General features: G+C 40.0%; 1 protein-coding gene across 3 annotated transcripts in view; it reads left to right on the top strand.

The window, feature by feature from the left end:
• The first annotated feature begins 2,602 nt into the window (after window positions 1-2,602).
• The window catches only part of LOC115213136 (glutamate-rich protein 2-like), a 47,251-nt gene continuing 36,486 nt past the window's right edge, over window positions 2,603-13,367 (top strand). Inside the window, exon 1 of one of the 3 annotated variants that reach the window (XM_036503537.1) lies at window positions 2,603-2,664. The gene's annotated coding sequence lies outside the window, so the exon portion shown is untranslated. Of the gene's footprint in view, window positions 2,667-13,367 lie in introns of all 3 variants that reach the window. The other 2 variants (XM_029782068.2, XM_029782069.2) reach the window with 2 other exon arrangements.

The raw sequence follows: 13,367 nt of genomic DNA, 5'->3' as shown, positions 1-13,367 counted from the left end.
ATATATATATATATATACACTAAATAAAATGTATATCATCATCATCATTATTTAATGTCTGTTGTCCATGTTGGTTGGACAGCTTGACAGGAGCTGGCCAACTGGAAAGCTTTCAACCAGTTTGTATTTCAAATCTTAAACAGTTTTGTCTTTTGCTTTATACCTAACAATTTAGCTCTGACACTTACCTTTCATTGAACACTGACGTAACAAAGACACATTGCTTTAGAAATGTTAATGGATGTTAAAGAGGCAACTAACGTCTTCTTTTAGAACATTTAGAAGAAATCTGAAAACAAATTAGTGAAATAATTTGAAAAAAGGAATGAGACTCAGTTGGATGACTTCTAGAGATGTTATCAATAAAAAAGAAATAAATAGTGGCAACTTGTTTTCAAAAACTAAAAAAGGGTTCCAGATTAATCCTCAAGTTTATTCCATCTATGGATTTTAACTTAGATAATTACCTGCCATATCCCCTCCCCCTTTTTTGTTTATTTTATTGAAGGGGTCAGACTGAAGGAGCTGTGTCTATGGTCTTCATAGGGTCACCGAGGTCATGAATCAATGCAGTTGATGGCTGCAAGTAAAAACTGTGCCAGGAAAAAGATTCCAGAGAGCCACTGATGAAGGCAAAGCAGCCAGGTAACAGGGGGAGTGCTTGTGTCGTTATACTGTTGAAGACAATATTCACACAACCCTATTGGCAGATATTTACAAGGTTTTTTTTAAGGAGTTGGCGAGAATGTTTGGTCTGCAGGGGCTAGGTGCAAGTGAATGACATTTCGATGTAGAAGTCAGGCAAAATCAAAGTATGCCCTCGTCTGCTTAGGTGTGAGAGTTGATGCATCATCCTCTACATCTACCTGTTGTTGGAAATGACAAAACCAAGTTTTGGAACATCCATGGCTTGATACGGTGTGAACCAGAGAGAATCCCAGCAGCACGTGCAGCAATGGTGTGATCTTACAAGACATCAATCCAAGAGATGAGAGACAGCTACCACTCGATTTCATTCAAGTTAACCAATTGATGAAAAATGCCGAGTTATTAACGACCCTACGATGAAAACATTCAGTCTGCTAAAAGCCATCCACATGCCGGACCCAATGATCCTGCAACAAACCATTGTTTACATATCACGTCTGACTCATTGCAAACACGGAAAAGTGGACGTAAAATGAAGATAAGGATGAAGTAGGCGGAAATCCTTAATCTTTAACATTTGCTTAAAATATTGAAATTTTGGGTTTACTTTAAGAAGAGTTGTCTTATGACATGCTTCACTGATGTCGCCTCTTCGCAGCCTTGATTTCCGCTGCGAATTGGACGACGTGCGAATCCGAATGAAATGGTGAATTCTATGGAGTATAAAATAACAGTTGATCTGTCTCCACTTTACAGTTTATCTCTGAACGTCCGCAGGTTCCTCGGCTGAACTTGGTCAGAGTACAAATGCGAGCTTTACAGACACTGAAGTCACCAACGTTGCAGTGATTTCTCCGTATTTTCAACGAGAATTTAGAGTTGAAGTTGGCTGTCATTCTACGGACTTCCACCTCCATCGCAGGACCAAATAGTATTTCATTTTTCTTATTTGGTGTTTCAGTGGTTTGTGTATCTATGATGATGCGTGGTGCGCTATTTTGTGTATTTTTGCAGTTTATCTCGGATATATTGGGGAGCGAAGAAGGTAAGGTGCGTCGACCAAACATGGACTGTGATTAATCTAATACGTTTGTCATACACGATTAGTTGTTTCTTTCCGTAGCCTTAGCTATACAATATATATTTTAAAATAGACTGGATGGTCACGGCTAGAATACTTTTGACCCTAAGCCTACTCTCTCAAGGTTGACCGGGACTTAATTGCAACTAATTACATTTTAGCGCCGAAGAGAACGAAATAAAATATAAAAGGATTATTGGTTCGTTTTAGATATCTAAACCAAATACTTCTGCCCCGTCCTTAAAATCTAAATCATTTTTCGTCCCTTTTTCCCCAAGAATTTAACCAATTCCAAAATCTTCCACAAAAAGCTTATATAATTATTTACACGAAGCTTTCTATAAATGTTCTTCCTCAAATTCGATATAATTTGCTAAATATCACACACCCAAACGACACATGAAAAACATGAAACCTGGAAACAATATTAAACATTAAATCCTAAAAAATAATCTTTTTTCTGGAATATTTTCTTTTTTTTTACCTGAATTTCCAGGAATTGCTTCGACTTTCTCTGGTTTCACCTTCAAGCCGTAGCTTCGTAAAACAACACGTTTTAATTTATATTAACATATCTTTGTAAAATATTAATAAAATATAAATATATCTTTTTAAATAGATTTCGTTATTCATTTATAAATTAATTTTAAAATCGTTGTAGTTATATTATTTTTAATTTTAAACAGTTAATTGGATTATTTGTTATTGTTATGTATTTGACTTTTCGTATTAAGTATTTAAAGTTTTAGTTTTTAAAATTGTTTATTTTTGCTGCAGAAAGTTATATTTCTATAAAAGAAAAAGAAAATAACAAATTACATTAATTGGTGATTAAAAAATAAATGCGAAAATAAATAAAATATATGTTAATTGAAAAAAATGTTTATTCCGTTGTCATAACAACTGAATATTTTGTTAATGTTGGTTTTGAACTGAGGTAAAGATCATCTCTTTGTTTTTTTAAATTCCGATTCTGATATTCACACCGTCTCTTCAATATTGCATGTCTTCGTAGAATATTCGACCGTTACTTTGGCATAAAGTCATTTTTCTTTTATCAGACGAAACCCGCAAATTGCGTCGTCTTAATCTCTCACCTTCCTTTTAGCATTTTATTTTAGAACTTTTTAATGTGACTCTTTTTACCTGTCTGCATGACTTGGTGACAACATTGTAGACACTTCTCGAATGCTAGAAGAACTATAGAAAACTGTCCAGGGGCGCCTATTGCACGAAAACTAAATAGTTAAGTGGACGAAACCCACTTGATGTAGTAAACTCAGAAACTGAAATTGATTAAAATTATAACGTTAAGCGTGAGAATATATTAATTATCTGAATAATTAATTATAGAAAAAGAAAAGAAAGAACCATGAAGTGGGTATTTCATGATTTAAGTATAGTATAGAAGAGATAGATATAGACAGGCAGGGAGTGAGTGAGTGCATAGGTAGGCAGGTAGGTAGGTAGGTCAGTCATTGGGTGGATAGGTAAATGGGTTGTAGGTAGGTAGGTAAGTGTGAGTTTTAGTTGTGGGGAGGTAACTATGAAGATGTTCAGGCCATATACCTCATTAGCAAATCATAGTTTAACTATGATGACAAAATGTTAGAATGATATATGTGATTTGTCATTAATGAATACAGTGTAAAACAATGAATGAATCATCATCATCATCATCATCATCGTTTAGCGTCCGTTTTCCATGCTAGCATGGGTTGGACGGGTCAACTGGGGTCTGTGAAGCTGGAAGGCTTCGTCAGGCCCAGTCAGATCTGGCAGTGTTTCTACGGCTGGATGCCCTTCCTAACGCCAACCACTCCGCGAGTGTAGTGGGTGTTTTTTACGTGCCACCTGCACAGGTGCCAGACAGAGCTGGCGAACGGCCACGAACGGATGGTGCTTTTACGTGTCACCGGCACGGGGCCAGGCGATGCTGGCAACGGACACGAACGGACGGTGCTTTTACGTGTCACCGGCATGGGGGCCAGCCGAGGCTGGCAACGGACACGAACGGATGGTGCTTTTACGTGCCACCAACACGGTTGCCAGACAGAGCTGGCAAACGGCCACGAGCGGACGGTGCTTTTACGTGTCACCGGCACGGGGGCCAGCCGAGGCTGGCAACGGACACGGACGGATGGTGCTTTTACGTGCCACCGACACGGGGCCAGACAGAGCTGGCCAACGGCCACGAACGGACGGTGCTTTTACGTGTCACCGGCACGGGGCCAGGCGAGGCTGGCAACGAACACGAACGGATGGTGCTTTTACGTGCCACCGACACGGGGCCAGGCAGAGCTGGCAAACGGCCATGAGCGAATGGTGCTTTTACGTATCACCGGCACAGGTGCCAGACGAGGCTGACAGCGGACACGAACAGATGGGTCACTTAACCCCTGCTTTCTGATATATGATTTGATTTTGATTGTTCTCACTGGTCTTGCCGGGTCTTCTCACGCACAGCATACTTCCATAGGTCTCGGTCTCTGGTCATTTCCTTGGTGAGACCTAGAGTTCGAAGGTCGTGCTTCACCACCTCGACCCAGGTTTTCCTGGGTCTACCTCTTCCACAGGTCCCCTCAACTGCCAGGGTGTGGCACTTTTTCACACACCTATCTTCATCCATTCTCACCACATGACCATACCAGCGCAATCGTCTCTCTTGCACACAACATCTGATTCCTCTTAGGTCCAACTTTTCTCTCAAGGTACTTGAATGTCTGGGGAAAACTACCCAAGACACTTGCTGCTTGAAAACTTAATAGTGAAGCTATTATGTTGGATGGAATTAGACCACAAATTCAACTAAATTAAATTTCAGCCTTATGCAGTTATGGTTGAGGCTTGATAACACTGAAACATGTCTAGTGTTGATATCATTCAGCTAAAATTCAGATTTATTTCTCATTGCATTTCATATTTGAGTAAGTTTATTATTTCAGATTTATTCCTCCCTGTCTTATTTTTAGACCACAGTGATTGTTTTTCTTTGTAATTTTGGCGAATGGGAATTTCTTGGTTTACAACATAAAATAATCTAATGCCACCTTTACTGCTATAATATAGCATTGCTTTGCAACTATCTTAAAAAGCCTAAGCATTGTTTAGCTTGAAAGTTTTGAAGAAAATTTTGAAATATTGAACCAAAATGTCTGGTTGAGTAAGTCACTTTGTGACCATGTTTTGGATTCAGTGCCACTTTGGCGAAGTATAACTCCACATCAGCCAATGCCTCATCAGTGAATTAGATAAACAGAAACTGTTTGGAAACCTATATATATATATATATATATATATATATGTAGCTGGATGTTTAGCAAAAGGTGTTGTTGATGAAGATAGGCGTGTTGACGACATCAAAGTAAAACAATGAGGAGAGCATCAGATTGTAGTTTAAATCATTTATTTAATCCACACCTGCATTTACGTATTTAATACGCAAGGTTTGGTTCACAATATATAAAGGAAGGCCGCAACATGAAGTTACCAACTGCTTCAAGTTGGCAAAATCAAAATGAACAATAGGAGAAATATTGTGTTGATGTGATGAGGTAGAACTGGGCATGTTTTGTATCTGTGTGTGCGTTGGTCATTCGGTTGGGTCGTGTTTTCTTTCTGTCTTGTCTGTTTGTGTTGTGCGACTGCTACTGTGTTGTGTTGTTCATGCTGAATATGTAGCTCTCTGTTGGCTGTTTGACTGTCTGCTGTCTCTCGACCACTTACCTGTTGCTGGTTGTCTGCTCACCTGCCATGTGTCTGACTGTAGCTACAAAAACAGATATACCACAGGAGTAATTTCTACCTATGTAGGTCACCTGCTGTCACTTGAACCTTCAATGGTGGACCAGGCAAGCAAGAATCCTTAGATTTGGTTTCAAATCACAGCTCAAGAAATGAAATATTTAGCTTTTACTCCAAACATTTCCACATAGACTTCAACTTTCTCTGCATACAAATATTTTTGCATTTCAAATGCTTCATTTTGTTCTCTTTAATTAGCTTTATACACTCTCATTTGTTTTTGAATGTTCTCTATTTGTATAATATATATTTTCTCATCGGCCACTGGCATTGCACAGTTTCACACATATGTTGTACAATTCTTTTAACTACACTGCTTTTCTTGCTACATGTTTTCACTGTTTTTCTTGCCCCCTTTTTCCCTTTTGAATATCTGCAGTTTCCTTGTTACTTCGCATGTTGACCCATTTATGCACTGCTCAGTATTTTGTTTGTAAAACAAAACAAAATTCTTTCTCGATGTTCATACACGAACCTGCATGACTGCACCCACTTATACACATACACCAAAACATGGTGCCTTTAGACATGTTCTCATGTCTGTGCCTGCTCAGCCTCTTTTCCTGACTCTATAAGTCGGATGTCAATACTTGCTCTTTGCGCTCTTGTCAGACACAGCTTGTTTCTGTTCAACCCCAGGTTGGTCACGAAGCTAATAAGAGAATTGTCTGTCCGACGCACTGAGCCAGCATGCCACACAATCGTCATTCTGGCTAATCTTAGCAAATGCCCGTGACAACAATGCCAGACACAATTCACTTTGGCACTTTTTTCAAGGCATTTTCACATAAAATGCAATCCTGAAAGAAAACTTTTGCTGATATCATGGATAGAGAATGCACACACTCACTCACCTCAGCTTATTCCATAGCTACAGGACTTTCTCTCACACTCATGTATACACCCTTGCATGCTCACTCACTGCTTCAGTCACGCAACAACTGGCACATTCTGCACTCATGCGCACGCTCATTCACTCTGCCTCAGTCACGCACCAACTGGCATATTCTGCATTCTGCGCAAGCGAAGTGACACTGCTATTCGGATGCACACGAATAGATACTTGTCTTGTATACCTTCTCAAGATTCTTTCTGCTGATATGCACAATTTTTCTCAGCCTTGCATCACATTCACCAACAAGAAAATACTTTTCACAATTGAACGTTATTCTCACCTTGTCTTTAAATGCATTTTTGTATGAATGCTCTCTTTTCCCTAGATCGTTTGTTTCTTTGTTTAGAAACTCACTAGCGGGAAAGTAATGTGGTGGTGTACTGCTTGCAGATTTCAAGAAGCATGGAAGCTTTGAAGGATGTAGTGTCTCAACAGCTCACAACTGATACGGGTATTTTATTCCATGCTTCAGCAATTCTGAGCATGAAAAGATGTTTACAAAAGTCATGGGTGCTGTGCTGTTTTTTTTTTATTTTATAAGCATGTCCACGAGTGTTTGATATATGGAATTCAAAAAGAGGCCCAAAGTTGTTGCTGGAAAGATGATGGATAATCTTGTGGGTGCCAACCAAGTCAGTCACCAGACATCCGAGATTCAGTGTACCCATTCCCAGGAAGCGAGTATTTGTTTTGTTGCACGTTTCTGAACAGTTTCCAGGAGATTTATATGCTGAGCAAGATAGAGGTTCCAGACAGGTGATGCAAACTCTAAGTGTGGACATACCATAGTCAAATACGGCTTTAAATTGATAGTTGGAGAGACAAAGGTCTTACTGAGTGATGCTAGGACACCCTCAGCCTTCTTGACAATCTCAGAGATGTGGTTTGTCCAGGGAAGATCGCTGTTTACAATTATATCCAGATCTCGTTCACTAACAGTCTTCTTGAGATTGGTGTTGCTGAGGGAGTATGTAAAAGCTGGGTTTTTCCTCTCAAAATGCTTGGTGACGCACTTGTCCACAGCTAGCTTGAGTTGCCAGTCAGATACACTGCTGCATTGTGTCCAGCTCTGATTGCAGGGAAAGTTTATAGTGTATAAGAGCTGTTCTTTTCATCTCGAGGTACGACTTGATGTCATCTACATATTTCAACACTATAACTTTCTTCAAGTTAATATCTATGTCATTAGTATATGCAACAAACAGTAGGGGTCCAAGAATGGATCCCTGTGGTACACCAGATGTCATCTCATAGGGTGAAGGATGATGTCCTAGAACCATAACTGCCTCTTTTTGACCAAGAACGAAGGACTGCAGCCAGTTATAGAGATCATCCTTCACACCCATTGTAGAGAGTTTTACCACAAGTCATTTGTGTGGCTCAGAGTTGAAGGCTTTAGCAAAATTGAGGTGGACAGCATCCAGCCATGAGCTGCCATCAGTAACTTGAATGATGTCCTCAAGAAACTGAATGAGTTGACTACAGCAGCTGGAGTTAGAGATAAAACCAAATTGTGAGGGTTGAATAAGGCTGTGAGCGCTCCAAAAGTTCCAGAGTGTTTCTCTGATACAGGTCTCCATCAATTTGGCAATACAGCTAGTAAAGGCTGACTGGACGGTAGTTGACGGTCACTTATTTAGAATAGAGGAACGACACTGGCAATTTTCCAGTGCTCTGGAGTGACACAGTTGTTAAGGCAGAATTGAAAAGAGGAAAAAAGTTGGCGCAATAGAAAGGACCCAACATATTTGAGAAGCAAATCAGTAACACCATCAAGACCAGGAGAGACATAGTCGCGCTTATTCTTGAGGTGACATCACAGCATTGCAGGTATGAATTTCACACGTGTTAGGGAATTTGACTTCAGAGTTGGTGAAGAAGGTACATTGGTATTTTCAGCAGTAAAAATGCCAGCATAGCATTCAGCAATAAGCATTCTTTGGGTGCATCAGTGATCCGACCTGTGTGGGGATTGTGAAGAGGGCTGACTGGGGAGTGAGGTTTCTGTTTCAAACACATATATTTCCAGAACACTTTTCTGTCAGGGCTAGTTGATTTTTTTTATCACTTGCTTGAGACAGTTGGCTCTTGTGTCTTCTGTTCTATGCTGTCTGTATTTCTGTTCAGGATCACAACGACCTTCCCTGGCAAGTTGAACTGTTGCAGTCTCCCAAGTTGCACTGTTTTTATTTCTGAAGCATTTGTGCCGTGCTGACATTTCACATACGGCCTAGATTGCACTGAGGATATTTTGAAAAACAATATTGATGTCCTCAGAATTGTAAAATTCAAACCAGTTTGGGCATCGTAACTCCTTATAGCAACTGTTCCAGTCTGCTTTGTGGTTTGAGTGGTTAGAAGATGGTGGTGCTTCTTGTTTCTGCCTACAAGAGACAGATTGGCAAGAATCATAGCATGATCGGAGTTGCTTGGAGGTTTCTTCGTCGTAACACTGATAACAGTTTCAGGAATGGTGGTAAAGAGCTGGTCCAAAGTGTTATTACCTCTTGTGGGGGAGGTGACTACTTGGGGCCAGTTTGCATCAAGGAAATCACCTGCATTTTGGGGCCAACAAAAAGTTTCCCATTGAATTTCAGGGAAGTTGAAGTCACCAGCAATGAAAATATATGTGGCTGTTATATGATGATGATGATATATATAGAACACCTAGCATTGTAGGTGTTCTAATACCAGCTGTGTGTTAGAACCCCTTGTTTGTGTTTGGAAACCACTTATTTTTGTTTGGAAAAAAGTTGGGGTGGGAAATCAGAAACCTCCCCCCATCCTGGAATTGAGGACAATTATAATTTTCCTTTTTGAAGATTCATTGCTAAACCACTGCCTAATTTAATTAAATATATATATATATATATATATATATATATATATATATATTTATATATATATATATATATACATATATATACTACATAAATTCTTCTCCTCTTTTACTTGTTTCAGTCATTTGACTGCAGTCATGCTGGAGCACCACCTTAAAGGGTTTTAGTTGAAGAAATTGACCCCAGGAATTATACTTTGTAAGCCTAGTACTTATTCTGTCTTTTTTGCCGTACTGCTAAGTTATGGGGGATGTAAACACACCAGCATCAGCTGTCATGCGATGGGGGGGTGGGGCAAGCAAACACACACACATACAAACAAACAAACAAACAAACAAAAACATTTGTATATATAGTTATGGTACATTCTTGTTGACTCCAATTTTTTCAATTGCGAAGGAAAACCTGAAGAAACTCGATCTGAACAAAAATGATTGGGAAAATGGTGTTCTGGATCGGAACAAGTGGAGAGGTGCTGTTAGGACCAGTTGCAATACCCGGGAGGAACAGATGATTCAGCACTCTTTAACTTAAAGGGCCTGTCGTAATGAACAATGAACATTGGATGTGTATTATATGTGACCGTTTTCTGTTGTCAAAAGGAGGATACGTGAATCATATGAAGTCACATGAAAATCGAAATGCCCAGACAGGTAATGATCTTGGACACCAACCGCCTCTTACGACTTGTGTCATATGTTAAAAAACTCATAAGACAATATCTAGACTTAAAAGACATATGCTAGTTCACAAAACCATTCCTTCAGAATCAGATTCCAAAGGCCAAAGATATTGAAGAAACTTGAATAATATCTGTCATCACTTGTGTTTTATAACCTGTCAGTCTTATGTCCAGCATTTCTCTCTGGGTGCTTACACTCTGTCACGTGTGCACACTGGCATTACACATCCAGCAGATCATGCTAGCTTCATTTCTTTTGAGCCTACACATGTCCTCTGCAGTCACGGCCCATGTTTCACTACCGTGAAGTATGGCAGTTCACACACATGCATCGTACAATCTACCTTTCACTCTGAACGAGAGGCCCTTTGTTACCAGTAGGAGTAGAAGCTTTCTAAACTTTGCCCTGGCTATTCGTATTCTAATGGTGACACTCTCTGAGCATCCACCTCCACTACTAACTTGGTCTCCTAGGTAGCAGAAACTATCAACTACTTCTAGTTTCTCCCCCTGGAGTGTGATGGAATTTGTTTTCTGAGTATCTGTGGTGTCTATTGCCCCTGTGCATCTGCTGCACACGAAGGCTATCTTCTCGGTTAATTTTATATATATATTAGAAATATTGAATTTCTAAATGTTTCAAAGAGTCATGAGCGGTGGTGGAGCGATGGAGTGGTTGTATACTGTGAACATAACGTGACAGTCCCGTAAAGGGAATCACACCACCGTTGTTTAGCCCTAGGAAGCATCGACGCTTCCTGTTGGCTTTGACATATTTCCTGTGTCCTTATATTCGCAAAGGGGAGGCAAGCACCCCCACCAGCTAGGATTAGCACCTGAAGACATGCATGTTTCTGGGTCTTGCCCATCATCAGTCCAGGATAGTGAGTCCTGCTAGTTGAGTATCTTTATTATAGGCACAATGGCCCGAATGAAGAGGGGACATAACAATACAATACAGGACATGGGGTACATATAGCAAAAATACAGAAAGGATGATATGAAATGAAATATTAATAATGAATTAAATGAAATGGCTTACGAGCCCCCCAAAGCTCGCAGTTTCATTTACAATTACAGTTGTACTATCTGGGGTGTTCGTCAGTAATGTAAACGAGTAATTCATCCTGCTCTGTAACGCCGGACAAACTGTCATATCGAACGTAGTGCGCTATGCACACAACTGTATTTGAAAACAAATTTATTAATTTATTTACCGTCTCTTTTTCCACAATTGCAGCCTTTATTTGGTTATCGTATATCTTCGGGTTCAATTTCACTCTCGTTAGATTTTTCATTATCGCTAATTTTTTCTCAATTTCTTTATCCTTTTTGTACAACATTATAGCTTTGAGATTTCTTCCTTTTGGTCTTCCTCCTTCCTTGCATCTTTTCAGACATTCTTCCACTTTTGTTGACCATTTTTCCATTTCATCCCACGTTGAACCTTCACTCACTTTCGTTGCTGCATCACTCCCTTCGTGCGTTCGATCCTCTGTATCATTGGCAGACTTCTTTTTAGTTTTTTTCTGTTTTTGGTCTTTGGGTGGTGATTCCACCCGTGTAAGTCCTGCTAGTTGAGATACTTGCCAAGCCTTTGCAAATATATATATTTACAGTGAAATCTATTCACTGGTCACCGTAATTAGAAATATTGAGTTTCATAGGTCATCGATTGTGTGCTAGTCTTGAAGAGTGACCGTGCTGCTGGTCATGCTGCTGTTGAGCGAACAGTCTTCGTCCCAGAGCTCGCAAGATGGGAGAAGTCCGAAACGTGGTCTTTTGCTATTCGTAAGACCCGCAAAAGAGAAAGCAGGTCAACCCCCGACACCGAGAGCATTGACGGACGGATGAATGTGCATCCAGGCTCAGAGGTTGCATAGGAAGTCAGGGTGTCATTGCTGCTGTCTATTTATACTTTAAATTTTGATGCTGACCATGCTTTAGTTCTGTAGTATATCCTTCTGGAGAATTCCCTTGGGAATTTTATGACCAGCTTCACCAGTTAACATTTTGGACTTTTTATTTATTCATTTTTGTCCTTTCTTCTTGTTTTGAAAAGGAACCTAACTTGAAGCAACTTTTTACAGATCAATTTTTAGACACTATTTTTTAACCTGGCAAAGTATGTAAGGGGTACAAATTTTGATTTTGCACCCGCTAAAAATTTTAGGGGGTGTGTTTGCACCCACTCTTCCCAGGTCCTTGGGGTGCAGTGAATAAACTGTCATCTAAATTACGCAAAAATGAAAATAACACTGACATCTCATTTTAACAGATATATTTACCAAATTACATAAAAATATGTTGAATTATTACAGTTTAAATTTATTCAATAAAATCACCATTGGCTTCAATCATGGCCTCCAGACAACTTTGGAATCTCCTGCAACCCTTCTGGATGGCCTCCTTATTTAAGTTGGTGAATGCTGCCATAAACCTTGCCTTCAGTTCATTTTTGTGTTACAAGGAGTTTTGTTGGTCTTTCACTCAACTGCACCCCGCACATAATAATCAAGGGGTTTGCAGTCTGGGGAGTTGGGTGGCCAGATGTGGTTGCAGAAATTGTCTGACAGCCATGACTGGATTCTCCTGCTTGTGTGGATGTTGACTGGATGTTTGATTTTTATCAATCTCAGTACATGTCCTCAAATTGCACTGTCTTCAGATTGACATCCAAACCTTGAAATGTTCATACTAGATCTTCTGGCACAAATGCCAAACAGTACAGCATGTTCCAAATTTCTGGCAGAGTGAATTGTGTAATGATACTGTTTTTCTTACAGAGAGTGCCCAACTGACCCTACTATACTGTGTAGTCAACAAAATCAAAAACAAACGATGTGCATGTGTGAAATTAAAAATATCAAATGGCGACAATTTACCCATTGCACCCTGTATATATATGTATATATAAAGTGCAACTGTGTTGAGAGAAAAGTTGGACACAAGAGGAATTAAATATGGCATGCAGGAGAAGAGATAACATTGGTTTGGACATGTGATGTATATGAAAGAAGATAGCTGTATGAAAAAGTGCCAGTCACGGAAAGTAGATGGTACCTGTAAGAGAGGGAGATGAAGTGGTGAGGACATGACAAGGGTCCAATGAAATTCTAGAGAAGACCCACCCACATCACCTTCATGTAACAATAAATATTCACCCCCCCCCCCAATAAACCGAACTGCATCTTACTCTGCCTCACATTTCCTCTTCATACGCTATGATTATCTGCCCCCTCCCCATCTCTGCCCTTACTGCCCCGCTCACTGCTTTCCTCAAACCCCTCTCTGTAACCAGGTTCTCACCAGTCACTGCAATCCCCACCTCACTCCCTACTCTCACCTTCTTGGCAATACCTGGCCACATACATTATGACCCCATACCTTGAGGGCATGCCCTGGCAATTGCCACCA

The sequence above is a fragment of the Octopus sinensis genome, linkage group LG6, assembly GCF_006345805.1.
Source record: "Octopus sinensis linkage group LG6, ASM634580v1, whole genome shotgun sequence".
Lineage (NCBI taxonomy): Eukaryota > Metazoa > Mollusca > Cephalopoda > Octopoda > Octopodidae > Octopus > Octopus sinensis.
Note: the sequence above shows the minus strand (reverse complement) of the source record. Positions and strands in the feature narration are given on the sequence as shown.